The sequence below is a fragment of the Pristiophorus japonicus genome, unplaced genomic scaffold, assembly GCF_044704955.1.
Source record: "Pristiophorus japonicus isolate sPriJap1 unplaced genomic scaffold, sPriJap1.hap1 HAP1_SCAFFOLD_58, whole genome shotgun sequence".
NCBI lineage: Eukaryota > Metazoa > Chordata > Chondrichthyes > Pristiophoridae > Pristiophorus > Pristiophorus japonicus.
Genome location: NW_027254488.1, coordinates 2261457 through 2276282, shown reverse-complemented (window position 1 = coordinate 2276282; position 14826 = coordinate 2261457). Strand labels below are relative to the sequence as shown.

At 45.7% G+C, this 14826-nt stretch overlaps 1 non-coding gene across 1 annotated transcript; it reads right to left on the bottom strand.

Annotated features, from left to right (window-relative positions):
* Window positions 1-9831: 9831 nt before the first annotated feature.
* Window positions 9832-9905, bottom strand: trnan-auu (transfer RNA asparagine (anticodon AUU)). The gene has a single exon. It is a non-coding gene; the product is annotated as a tRNA-Asn (tRNA).
* Window positions 9906-14826: the final 4921 nt, after the last annotated feature.

The following is a 14826-nucleotide window of genomic DNA, read 5'->3' as shown; positions in this document are numbered from 1 at the left end:
TCTTTTGTGAAAACAGATGCAAAGTATTCATAAAGAATCCTACCCAAGCCTTCCGCCTCCGCGTACAGATTCCCTTTATGGACGCTAATAGGCCCCACTCTTTATCTTGTTATCATCATGCTCTTAATGTATTTATAAAACATCTTTGGGTTTTCCCAGATTTAATTGCCAACATTCTCTCATGCTCTCTCTTTGCTTTCCTGATATATTTTTTAATTGCACCTCTGCATCTCTAGAGTTTCTGCAGTATTGAGTTATCGGTATCTGTCATAAGCTTCCCTTTTTTTCGTTAACTTTCCCTGTATGTCCCCTGACATCCCGGGAGCTCTAGATTTGTTAGTCCCACCTTTGTTTTAAGGGAACATACTTGCTCTGTACCCTCAGGATCTCCTCCTTGAATGCCTCCCACTGCTCTGACACTGATTTACCAGAAAGTAGCCGTTCTCAGTCCACTTTGGCCAAATTCCATCTCAGCTCAGCAAAATTGGCTTTACCCCAATTGAGAACTTTTATTCCTGGTCCCCTTTGTCCTTTTCTATAACTACCCTAAACCTTACTGAGTATGATCACTCGCACCAAAATGCTGTCCCACTAATACCCCTCATACCTGCCCCTCTTCGATCACAAGACCCAGTCCAGAACCGACCCTCCCTTGATGAGCTTGTTACATACTGGATAAAGAAGTTCTCCTGAATGCATTTTAGGAATTCTCCACCATCTGTACCATTCACACGATCATTTCACCAGTTAATATTCGGGTAGTTAAAATCCTCCACTATTACATCTCTAGAGGTTTTGCACTTCTCAACAATCTGCCCATATATTTGTTCTTCTATCTCCCTCTAACTGCCTGGGGGTCTATAGTGCACTCCCAGTAGTGTGATCGCCCCATTTTTGTTCTTTAATTCAACCCACATGGCCTCGTTTGATGACCCCTCTGACACATCATTCCTTTTCACAGCTGCAGGATCCGTCAATAATCTCTCACAACTCAACTGAAAGCAGCCGGAATGTGCAGCTTTGAGAGGGGCTTTCTGCACCGTCAGGGCTGGAAACTGTAGATTTTGAATGTGTACCGAACTGTACAGAGTATTCAACAAATGTAGCAGGACTGGGAGACATTATGCTTTGTTAATACTGAACCAGAAATGCACATTATTCAATGCTTCTCATATTTAATTGAACACGTTTTCAGCTGGTTTTGAAACAGGAACCTTTTGCGTGTTAAGTTTATGTGATGACCACTACACTACGGAACCCACGCTTTCAAAGCAGACTGCAACCTGATGCAGCAACTTCGACCGCTCGGCCATCCTGACTGCTCAATATTATGTGTGGCCACCTGCAGTTTGATTTTGAACTTTTGTGTCCTGTCACATGAAGTAAATGAGGACAGCAGGCTTATCTCTGCCTAACACCGGGGAAACATTGAAACAGACCTTGGAGCAAGGGTCTGGTTATTGCCAAACAGCAAAGAAAATATTAATTCTGTAATTGCCCAAAAGAACAGGGACCTCAACATGATTTAAACATGCAACTTTCTGATCAAGAGGCAGACACACCACCGCTGCACCACGAGGCCGAAACACTGAGTCTGAGATGTTGATCGAAATGAAGGCTCTGCAATAAAAGGTTCTGCTTTAAAATCCCATCCCATTCCCACTGGGTGTCAGAAGCAGCGCTCACCTGCCAGTCACCGTATGTTTATTTGTTAAACTTTTGTGTTGCTTTCACGGGAAAGCATCCTTAATTCACCCATCACCTTCTTTTGCACAATGAAAGAAATGCTAACTGAGGGAGAGTTGATACTTTAATCAATAAATACAGCAAATGCTGGAAATCTCAGCATGTCAGGCAGTATTTGCTCGGAGACTCAACTCGGCTCCGATTGTTCATCCACAGCAAGTTTAAACATAAAGTTCGCATTTGGGATCGAAACAGTGATCATATACATATGAAGCAAACGTGACAACCACTACACTACGGAAACCTCTGGCACAGTAACCCCAACAGAGGGGAGCTGACCAGTGAGCTACCTCTGTGCTGATCGGGAATGTGTTGGCTCACCTTAAACAACTTCTGTCCCAAACTCAAAGCTCTCAATCCTTCTCCTCTGCTGCCTTTACAGAAATGTCACGGATCACCCAGCCACAGTGTTCACTTCCACACCCTCACAGTGGGGCCACAGAGGCTCCTACATCTCCCCGCGATCAGCGAACACACCCAGTTTGTAAAATTAAACCCCGAACACGTGTCCGGCAATGGGCCGGAGAAGCGGGAGAATGTGTAAGCTCGTTCTGTAACAGATAGTAGTGGGGTTATTAACGGCGATTACAGCAATCATTAATCCTCTCACACACCTCAATTATGTTTCTACGATGAACTGATTGAGAATGGAAAGAGGTTTAATGCTCGAGATCTTAACCACGCGACCAGAGAACAGCTTCGATAATTTGTATAAATACCAAAAAATATATTTATTTATGGACCTGAATATCAACGGCTAGCTGCCGAGACCTCATGGACCAACGGTCGTGCATCTAACTTTGAGCGAGAGAAATTGTTCCGCAGTGACACCCACTTCATCTTTTGTTCCCTTTTAAACACTAGAAATTGAGACAGGGGGAATAAATAGAGAAATAAAAGCACAGGATACAGACAAGAGGAAGAGAGAAAGCACTTTACAGCCGTTGAGTTATATTTGAAGTGTTATAGTGTGGGGAAAGATGTGCCCAAATCACCCCACACGAATCTCAACTCTTTGCGAAGGAGTTCGGTTCAAATAATCAGATGCCTCAGGGACTTGGACTTTCTTGGAATAAGTTCTGCTTGTTCCTGCATTCAAGCTTGAAACAGCAACTGGGCTTCCATCTCACGGAAGCAGCGTGCAGCGGTTAGCGAGTAGGTGACGAGGTTTGGGGTTGATGTGCATCGCTTTCAATCTTTGAAATTTCACCAAGCAAAGAATCGTTAAATCCAACTGTCCCTGTTAGCATTTAGTTCACGTTGAATCACAGGAATATTCGCAGTCAGGAGCTGAAAAGAAATTAAAACCTAATACCGGCTTCAGGACAATCAGAATACTTTGTCACAGACAAGGCACCGGAAGGCTGGAAGATAGATCACACCGGTTGTGGGAGAGCTGGTTGGCGGTGACATGGAAGTGTCTGCAGTGTGCGGGACCAGACTGCTTCCACACATCCACAATGGACGTCTCCCCCGTATTTTGAGGCTGTGCCCCCAAGTTCTAGTCTCCCCGACCAGTGGAAACAATCTCTCTGCCTTTATCTTGTCCATCCCTTTCATTATTTTAAATGTTTCTACAAGATCACCCCTCATCCTTCTGAACTGCAACGAGCAAAGACCCAGTCTACTTAATCTATCTTCATAAGGTAACCCCCTCATCTCCGGAATCAGCCGAGTGAATTGTCTCTGTACCCCCTCCAAAGCTAGTATATCCTTCCTTAATTAAGGTGACCAAAACTGCACGCAGTACTCCAGGTGCGGCCTCACCAATAGCCTATACAGTTGCAGCAGGACCTCCCTGCTTTTGTACTCCATGCCTCTCGCAATGAAGGCCAACATTCCATTCGGCTTCCTGATTACCTGTTGCACCTGCAAACTAACTTTTTGGGATTCATGCACAAGGACCCCCAGGTCCCTCTGCACCGCAGCATGTTGCAATTTCTCCCCATTCAAATAATATTCCATTTTTACTGTTTTTTTTCCCAAGGTGGATGACCTCACACTTTCCGACATTGTATTCCATCTGCCAAACCTGAGCCCATTCATTTAACCTATCTAAATCTCTTTGCAGCCTCTCTGTGTCCTCTACACAACCTGCTTTCCCACTAATCTTTGTGTCATCTGCAAATTTTGTTGCACTACACTCTGTCCCCTCTTCCAGGTCATCTATGTATATTGTAAACAGTTGTGGTCCCAGCACCGAGCCCTGTGGCACACCACGAACCACCGATTCCCAACCCGAAAAGAGCCTATTTATCCCGACTCTCTGCTTTCTGTTAGCCGGCCAATTCTCTATCCATGCTAATACATTTCCACTGACTCCGCGTACCTTTATCTTCTGCAGTAACCTTTTGTGTGGTACCTTATCGAATGCCTTTTGGAAATCTAAATACACCACATCCATCGGTACACCTCTATCCAACATGCTCGTTATATCCTCAAAGAATTCCAGTAAATTAGTTGAACATGATTTCCCCTTCATGAATCCATGCTGCGTCTGCTTGATTGCACTATTCCTATCTTGATGTCCCGCTCTTTCTTCCTTCATGATAGTTTCAAGCATTTTCCCTACTACAGATGTTAAACTAACCAGCCTATAGTTACCTGCCTTTTGTCTGCCCCCTTTTTTAAACAGAGGCATTACATTAGCTGCTTTCCAATCCGCTGGTACCTCCCCAGAGTCCAGAGAATTTTGGTAGATTATAACGAATGCATCTGCTATAACTTCCGCCATCTCTTTTAATACCCTGGCATTTCATCAGGACCAGGGGACTTGTCTACCTTGAGTCGCATTAGCCTGTCCAGCACTAGCCCCCTAGTGATCGTGATTGTTTCAAGGTCCTCTCTTCCCACATTCCTGTGACCAGCAATTTCTGGCATGGTTTCTGTGTCTTCCATTGTGAAGACCGAAGCAAAATAATTGTTTAAGGTCTCAGCCATTTCCACAGTTCCCATTTTTAAATCTCCCTTCTCATCTTCTAAGGGACCAACATTTACTTTAGTCACTCTTTTCCGTTTTATATATCGGTAAAAGCTTTAACTATCCGTTTTTATGCTTTGCACAAGTTTACCTTCGTAATCTATCTTTCCTTTCTTTATTGGTTTCTTAGTCATTCTTTGCTGTCGTTTAAAATTTTCCCAATCTTCTATTTTCCCATTAACCTTGGCCACCTTATACGCATTGGTTTTTAATTTGATACTCTCCTTTATTTCCTTGGTTATCCACGGCTGGTTATCCCTTCTCTTACTGCCCTTCTTTTTCACTGGAATATATTTTTGTTGAGAACTATGAAAGAGCCCCTTAAAAGTCCTCCACTGTTCCTCAATTGTGCCACCGTTTAGTCTCTGTTTCCAGTCTACTTTAGCCAACTCTGCCCTCATCCCACTGTAGTCCCCTTTGTTTAAGCATAGTACGCTCGTTTGAGATACTACTTCCTCACCCTCAATCTGTATTACAAATTCAACCATACTGTGATCACTTATTCCGAGAGGATCTTTTACTATCTTCAATCATTAATTTTCTCTTTACATGTGATGAACTTTTATCCCTATCTCGTTTACACACTGTATTTTAGGAGAATGGTTTAAAATTTTAAGTGCTTATTGCCATGTATTCAACCAACATTGTAACCCATATATAATCTGACCTCAGTTGTACACTGTGAGAACAATGACCACTAGGTGGTGAACTTGTGGGAGACACTTCTAACCTGGATCTTCAGGTGTAAAAGGGGAAGCTCCACCCACTTTCATCACTTGAGTGCTAAGGAATAAAGGACAGGCCACAGACTGACCTTCTCTCAAGCATGGGCCTCGTGTGCATTTCTACTGTATAGTAAGGATGTATCAATGGCGACGAGAAACTGGGATTTAAACCACGTGAGCATGGCCGCTAGCAGAATAGACGAGAGATACTGTGTTAAGGAATGGTTGGGACAGAGAATCAACATTGTTGAAGCAGCACACAGTTCTACAGGCAGACAAGGGCAATCGGGCATGCCCCAACATGTAGTCGAACCCAGAGGGGGAGTTCGACAGAGATAATGGCAAGCAGAACGGCGATTCACATCATTGCAAGGGACAATGTGGCCAGTAATGGGGCCATCAACACCTGTTAAAGGCACACTCAATGACAGTCACAGGGGTCGTCAGGGACGATTGATGAGCAAGGGATCTTTTGTTTCCAACAACAGCTCATGTTGGAGGCATGGAGGCACAAACTCAGCCGGAGTTTGCAGAGATGAACAAAATACCTACAGAAATTGCAGAAATGAACGCTGGGGGAAATCGCTGGAAGCTGAAGTTCAGTGAGTTCATGTGGAGCACGTATACAGTTCATACACCAGGACGCCACCGATAATGATGAAAGTGCTCTCTCAGTGGCATCCCAGTATCAATGGAGCTAGACACGGGGGCTAGCCAGTCCCTGATGGGTATCAAATAGTTTGAAAAGTTGTGGGCGTCCAAAATTATCACCGATTGACGCACAGGTATGGACATACACCAAGGAGATCATTCCGGTGCTTGGCAGCGCCACGATAATCGTGACCCACAATGATTCGGAGAACAGGTTGCCACTCTGGGTTGTCCCGGGGGACGGTCCCGCACGACTGGGGAGGAGTTGGCTTGCTGTCATGAACTGGAACTGGGGCAATGTCAATGCTATTTCCTCTGTGGAGCGAGTTTCATGATCACAGATCCTGCAAAAATTTGACTCATTATTTCAACCCGGCATTGGCACTTTCATGGGGGCCAAGGTAGTGATTCACATAAACCCGGACAGGCCTGGACACCACAAGGCCAGAGCGGTGCCGTACGTGACGCGGGAAAAGATAGAAGGTGAATTGTACCGCCTGCTGAGGGAAGGTATCATTTTGCCAGTCGAATTCAGTGACTGGGCGAGCCCGATTGTACCGGTGTTCAAAGCGGATGGGTCAGTCAGGATATATGGTGATTACAAGGCCTCCATCAATCGGGTGTCACTCCAAGACCAGTACCCGCTACCGAGAGCGGAGGACCTGTTTGCGATGCTATCCGGTGGCAAACCTTTTTCAAAATTGGACGTGACCTCAGCTTACATGACCCAGGAGCTGGCGAGAGAGTTGAAGAAGCTGACCACCATCACGACACACAATGGGTTGTTTGAGTACAACAGATGTCCGTTCGGGATTCGCTCGGCCGCCGCGATCTTCCAACGAAATATGGAAAGCCTCCTCAAGTCGATTCCAGGGACGGTGGTTTTTCAGGACGACATCCTCATCACGGGTTACGAGACTGATGAACACCTCCACAACCTGGAGGAGGTGCTACGCAGACTGGACCGGGTAGGGCTGCGACTGAAAAAGGCGAAGTGCATCTTCCTAGCTCCAGAGGTAGAATTCCTGGGGATGAGGCTAGGAGTAGACGGGATGCGCCCTACTGCGTCCAAGACGGAAGCGATCCAGAGAGCACCCAGACCCCGTAACACGACGGAGCTGCGTTTGTTCCTGGGGCTCCCGAACTTTTTGGTAACTTTCTTCCCAAATTGAGCACGCTGCTAGAGTCGCTCCACGTGCTCCTGAGCAAAGGTCTCGAATGGGTCTGAGGGGACAGCCAGGAAAGGGCTTTTAATAGAGCACACAATTTGTTATGTTCCAACAATCTGTTCACGCGATATGACCCATGTCAGAAACTTGTGTTAACGTGCGATGCGTCGTCCTATGGTGTCGGGTGTGTGTTGCAGCATGTCAATGCCAAGGGTCAGTTACAGCCGGTAGCTTATGCCTCCAGAAGTCTGTCCCAGGCAGAAAGGGCTACGGGATGATAGAAAAGGAGGCGCTCGCATGTGTATATTCGGTAAAGAAAATGCACCAGTACCTGCTTGGCAGGAAATTTGAGCTGGAGACAGATCACAAACCGCTCACGTCCCTTTTAGCCGTCAACAAGGCCATAAATGCAGACGCATCGGTCCGCATACAGAGGTGGGCACTCACGTTAGCCACCTGTGACTACACAATTCGGCACAGACCGGGCACTGAAAACTGCGCCGATGCACTCAGCTGGCTCCCACCAGCCACCACTGAGGGGGCTACCGAGCATGCCGCTGAGATGGTCATGGCTGTTGAAGCTTTCGCAAGCGATGGCTCACCCGTGACAGCCCGTCAGATTAAAGTCTGGACAAATAGAGACCCGCTATTGTCTCTAGTCAAGAAACGTGTCCTGAATAGGGACTGGGCAGCCACATACAGGGCATGCCCTGAGGAATTTAAACCATTTCACAGGGGCAGGGATGAACTCTCGATTCAGGCCGATTGCTTACTGTGGGGAAACCGCGTAATCATGCCCCAGATGGGCAGAGAGGTGTTCATCAGAGAACTCCACAATGTGCATCCGGGCATTGTCATGATGAAGGCAATTGCCAGGTCACACGTTTGGTGGCCAGTGATAGATGCAGATCTGGAAGTTTGTGTTCGCAGGTACAACACGTGGGCCCAGCTGGGCAATGCGCCCAGGGAAGCCCCCCTTAGCCCCTGGCCATGGCCCGCCAAGCCTTGGTCACGCATCCATGATGACTACACAGGTCCTTTCATCGGAAAAATGTTTTTGGTTGTAGTAGACGCTCACTCCAAATGGATCGAGTGTGACATTTTAAATTCAAGCACATCCTCTGCCACGGTACAAAGTCTACAGGCAATGTTCGCCGCCCACGGTCTACCGGACATCTTGGTCAGCGACAATGGCCTGTGCTTCACAAGCACTGAATTCCAGGACTTCATGGCAGGCAATGGAATTAACCATGTCAGAAAGGCACCGTTCAAGCCAGCCTCAAACGGCCAGGCAGAACGAAAAGTGCAGATAATCAAACAGGGGATGCTCAGAATCCAAGGGGGTTCCCTACAAAGCCACTTATCACGCCTCCTGTTGGCCAATAGATACCGACCACACTCGCTCACAGGGGTTCCACCCGCAGGGCTGCTAATGATAAGGATGCTCAAATGCCGTTATCCCTTATACACCACACCATGAAAAAAATTGTTGAGAGCAGGCGCCAATCACAATATAACTACCATGACAGGAATGCGGGGGCACGATATATTGGTGTAAACGACTCTGTTGTTGTCCACAACTACACTGCAGGACCTAAATGTCTCGCAGGCATTGTGATTGCCAAAGAGGGCAATAGGATTCTGGTAGTTAAACTAACCAATGGACAAATCTGCCGCAAACATGTGGATCAAACAAAAAGGAGGTTAAGCAACCCCATAGAAGAAGCAGAGGAAGAACACGATACAGAGTTCACTCCAGCACAGGTGACCGAACACCGAAACCAAAGGGAGGAGAGCCCAGTCACTGTGGGAAGTCCGGATAGGCCTGAGGCACCGCAAACAGCAGACACACAGGCCAGCGCCCAACAACCGGAGCCCCAACTCAGGCGCTCTACAAGAGAGCGTAAACCACCAGAGAGACTCAACCTGTGATCCCAAAAAGACTTTGGGGTCATGTATTCAACCAGCATTGTAACCCATTTTTAAATTCAAAACCTTATAAAAACGACGACATGAAGCCAACGTGCAAAAGTAAGAATTCTTTTAATCACCATTAATTAGCCGATAACATTCTTCAGAATGAAATAAATAATAATATAATTACTGAGGAACAGTGGTATCCTCAATCATTCATTTTCTCTTTACATGTGATGAAGTTTTATCCCTATCTCATTTACACGCTGTATGAGAATGGTTTAAAATTGTAAGTGTTTATGACTCAGTTGTAAAACCATTGATTGTGTGTGTGTCTATACTTGATAGGAGGAGCACTTGAGACCGAAGTTCCAGTTCTATATATGTACCAATAGAATCAATTTCCACCAGTTTCTTTAAACCCAAGAACATAATTTATTTCTAATGGGCTGGATGGAACATGATCCAGGTAAAAAATTGTTATCGTTTTACTTGAACTGAATGCTCATAAAATATTGGAGTGGGAACTAATTGGATAACAGCACTGCTGGCAACATTTGCGGAATAGATTCGTGCAGCCAAAACGCACAATGACAACCTGGGACTGTGCGGCACCGAATACTCGGGGAAAAACAGTTAAACACTTCGTCCCTGGGTGGGCTCGAACCACCAACCTTTCGATTAATAGCCGAACGCGCTAACCCATTGCGCCACAGAGACTGATGGAAGTCAAAGGTGCAAGACATCCAAAACCAGGGCGTCAGTCAGTTAAAGCTTCAGATTGCTCCGACCGGGATGGAACTTGTCCACTCTCAGTTGTACTTTTCCCAAATAAATGGACGGACATTCATTGTGGATGCGTGGAAGCAGTCTGGTCCCGCACACTGCAGACACTTCCATGTCACCGCCAACCAGCTCTCCCACAACCGGTGTGATCTACCTTCCAGCCTTCCGGTGCCTTGTCTGTGACAAAGTATTCTCATTGTCCCGAAGCCGGTATTAGGTTTGAATTCCTTTTCAGCTCCTGACTGCGGATATTCCTGTGATTAAACGGGAACTAAATGCTTACAGGGACAGTTGGATTCACCGTTTCTTTGCTTGGTGAAATTTCTAAGATTGAAAGCAACGCACATCAACCCCAAACGTCCCGTGAGATGGAAGCCCAGTTGCTGTTTCAAGCTTGAATGCAGGTACAAGCAGAACTTATTCAAAGAAAGTCCAAGTCCCTGAGACGCCTGATTATTTGCACCAAACTCTTTGCAAAGAGTTGAGGTACATGTTTGGTGATCTGGGCACATCTTTCCCCAAACTACAACACTTCAAACATAACTCAATGGTTGTAAAGCGCTTTGGGGCGTCATGAGTTCCTGAAAGGCGCTGCAGATATGCAAGTCCTTCTTTGCAAAAGTTCGATGCAATTTCAAAATATGCGAGCAATATCAGGGCTACTCTGGGACCCCTCGTAAATTTCAATTAACAACTCCGAAGGGAAATCACAGCCCGAGACCAACGAGCCAATTGTTTGACAAACGTGAAGATAAGGTGTAACCATGATCAAAGCATTTTTTTGTGTGTCGCTATTCAGAACATAAGAACTTAAGAACTAGGAGCAGGAGTAGGCCATATGGCCCCTCGAGCCTGCTCCACCATTTAATATGATCATGGCTGATCCGATCATGGACTCAAGTCCACATCCCTGCCCGTTCCCCATAAGCCTTCTTCCCTTATCAGTTAAGAAGCTATCTCTGTCTTAAATCTATTAAATGTCGTGGCTTTCTCAGCTCTCTGATGCAGTGAGTTCGACAGATTTACAACCCTCTGAGAGAAGAAATTCCTCCTCATCACAGATTTAAATGGGCAGCCCCTTATTCTGAGATTATGCCCCCTAGTTCTAGTCTCCCCTATCAGTGGAACCATCCTCTCTGCATCCACATTATCAAGCTCCCTCATTACCTTATACGTTTCGATAAGATCACCTCTCATTCTTCTGAATTCCAATGAGTAGAGGCCCCACCTACTCAACCTTTTCTCATAAGTCAACCACTCATCTCCGGAGTCAACCTAGTGAACCTTCTCTGAACTGCCTCCAAAGCAAGTGTATCCTTTCGTAAATATTGTAAGTGTTTGTGATCCTCGCCCAATTGCCAGACGGACGGTTTGAATCGCCCCCACCTTACGAAAGTTCTAGATCCGGGAATTATTATTCAGAGTGTAAATTAAATGAGTCACGGAAAGGGATGCTTCAGTGATAAATCGTAGTATATTTATTTGGTCTAACATACACTGTCTAAAACATGCACTGCTAAACGAAATCACTGTCTCTGTGGAGAAAAACGCAGTAATTCCCTGGTGGATTCTAACCCCACCCCTACCAATGAATTACCCTCCCCAGAATAGCCCTGGAAAGCTTCACTTCTGAGAATACCCTGAGCCCTTACCCAGCTGGCCTGGGATATCTGGTTACTGGCTTGGGACACTCGCGACCATGTTCACCACCACACGCAGCCCGTTTCCTTGCTCAGCTCAGCTGTGGGAAGTCACTGCCTGGTCTTCAGTCTCGGTGGCTTCTTCTGCAGTACTGCAGCCCCTTCCTCTGGTACATCGATCGGTGGAGCGAGAGCGAGAGGGAGAGGGGGCTCTCTCTCGGCACAAGCTGCAAGCTGCAAGCTCCAAGCTTCACACCAAGCTCCAAGCTAAAAATAAAGTGGAAAGGACCCTGTCTTTCTGGGAGTCTTGCTACCCCTATCTTTCCCGCCAATCTTTAAAACCCCTTTGTTTCTAGGCACGGGTACTTAGTCAGTGATGGGCCATCCCACCCATGCATTGGGCTGATGGCCCTTAGTCTGGGCATCTCTCTGAGCCTTTGTGTTGGGAAAGACCCAGCTCCTCCTTGGCTGGCCAGGCTGGTGGGTTCATTGTTCTGTGTCTCCTTCTGAGATGGAGGTGAGAAGTGCTTTTACAAATTAGAGTGGCTTTGTCAGTGGCCCCCCTTCCTGGCCGACAGCTCTTTTGTCAATGGATGACTGACAGCTCTTTTGTCCCAGCGAACTGCCATGCGGTCTCTGGAGTTTTAACAAAACCAGCTTTTTCACATATCTGCGCAGGGTGTTCCCAGCACACGGAGAATAGCCTCAGAAAAATAAAATCCACAAAATATTCTCGACTGAGTCCATTCTTTAAACAGAAACTTTGCGATGTCTTCATTACGCTCTGCTAATTATCGATCTTGCCACGTAAAAAGTGCGTTGGCATTGCAATGCATTAATGTAAAATTAATGAAAAGAAAATGCAATGTTTTGTCGAGTGCAAAACATGCAGTGCCTGCATTTCAAAAAGCATTGCTTTTATTCATCCTGCGGAATGCATATTGCACAGATAATCTCAGCACACATTGTGCAGGCAAAGGCAGCATTAGACAACAAAGTGATTTGTCCTCCGCTGATTTGTAGCAGATAACTGACGGTTGAGCACACAATTTGACAACTAGACTTGTAGATCAAGCATCAATGAAAAAGGCAACAAAACTGCCCACCAGCAACAGGTGTCTTTCACTTGTTTGTCCCAAATTTTCAGCAGCTGGGACAACAAGAATTTAGGTTTGACCGAGATTTAAACTCAGATCGCTAGATTTAACATCAAGAGGGCTCACCATTACACCATGGAACCAACTATTCCAAAACTTTTGAAACATACTTCGTCACAGACAAGGCACTGGAAGGCTGGAAAGTAGATCACACCGGTTGTGGGAGAGCTGGTTGGTGGTGACATGGAAGTGTCTGCAGTGTGCGGGACCAGACTGCTTCCACACATCCACAATGAATGTCCCACCCTTTACTTGGGAAAAGTACAACTGAGAGTGGATAAGTTCCATCCCGGTCGGAGCAATCTGAAGCTTTAACTGACTGACACCCTGGTTTTGCATGTCTTGCAGTGTGTATCTGTGTTTCAATGGTTCAGCGCATTCGGCTGGTAACTGAAAGGTGGGTAATCCAAACCCATCTCCGGGCGAAGCCTTTTAATGTTTTTCCCCGAGGATTCGGTGCCGCACAGTTCCGGGTTGTCATTGTGCATTTTGGCTGCACGAATATATTCCGCAAACATTGCAAGCTTTGCTGTCATCCAGTGAGTTCCCACTCCAATACTTTTATGAGCAATCAGCACAAGTAAAACGATAAAAAAAATTTACATGGATCATGTTCTTCCATCCAGTCCAATCAAAATAAATTATGTTATTGGGTTTAAAGGAACTGGTGAAAATTGATTCTATTGATGCATATATCGAACTGGAACTTTGGTCTCAAGTGCTCCTCCTATCAAGAATAGACACACACACAATCAATGGTTTTACATCTGAATCATAAACACTTACAATTTCTCATACAGCATGTAAATGAGATCGGGATAAAAACTCATCACATGTAAAGAGAAAATGAATGATTAAAGATACTACTGTCCCTCAGTAGCTATATTAATATTTATTTCATCCTGAAAAAGGTTATCGGTTATTTAACTGTGATTTAATTAATTCTTATTTTTTCTTATTAGCTGCATGTCTTCAATTTTATAAGGTTTTGAATTGAAAAAAGCTGTTACAGAAGTTACCGCCCTGACCTGGAATCGAAGCTGTTTTTCGGTGGTACAAGGAGTGGTTTTACCCAATCATTTAAAGGTGATTTCAAAGAATGACGTGGCGTTAAATTCAGATCACGGTTACAATGTGTTTCGTTGTGAAACAAGTGGATTGAAAAGGACAATAATGACACCAAGCATTACGATGCAGCGATGCAGCAATGCAGCGTTCCCTGGTGGTCCAATGATTCGGATTCGGCGCTCTCACCACCGCGGCCCTGGGTCGATTTCCGGCCAGGGAAATTGCACTTCCATCAAAATTAAAACCTTAGAAGAAAGAGTTACATGCATCTCATGTGGAAAAAAAGATTCATTGATTTAAACATCATTAATTAATCTATTTTAGAACTTCAATCATTTAATTTGCCCTGAGTATGTGCGGAACTTTTATCCCGACCTCATTGTATTTAAGGAACATGGTCCAGCCCCGGTATCTCCACCTGTGAAAGTAGGAAACTGCTGGAAATACACAACAGGACGTGTAGCCTTTGACAAACAATTAAACCCAGGTTACAGACTCTCTCCCTTCCCCTGCCCTTTGCGGGACACTTGTTCCCCTTTAATTTTACAGACTGACTAAGTTCACTAACCGCGGGGAGAGAGTAGGTGTCTCCGCGGCCCCACTGTGCTAACATGGAAGATAACACGATGGGGATGTGGGGTGGTGGGTGGGGATCAGTGAAATGTTTGTGTAAAGGGCAGCGGAGGAGAAGGATTGACAGCTGTCAGTGAGGGACAAAAGTTGTTTAAGGTGAGCCAATACATTCCCGATCAGCACAGAAGGCATTCACTGGTCAGCTGCCCTCTGCTGTACTTCTGGTCAGAGCGGTTTCCGCAGTGGAGCCGTTATCACGTTTGCTTTCCGCGTGGAAGGATCCCGTGCAGGAAGATTATGTTTAAACTTTCTGTGGATGAACAGCCATGGGCGAGTTTATTCTCCTGTCAAAAGGGTGACAGTGGCTTCTCCCTTATTCTTCAATTGCTCTTTATTTCACTTCACTAAATAGATATA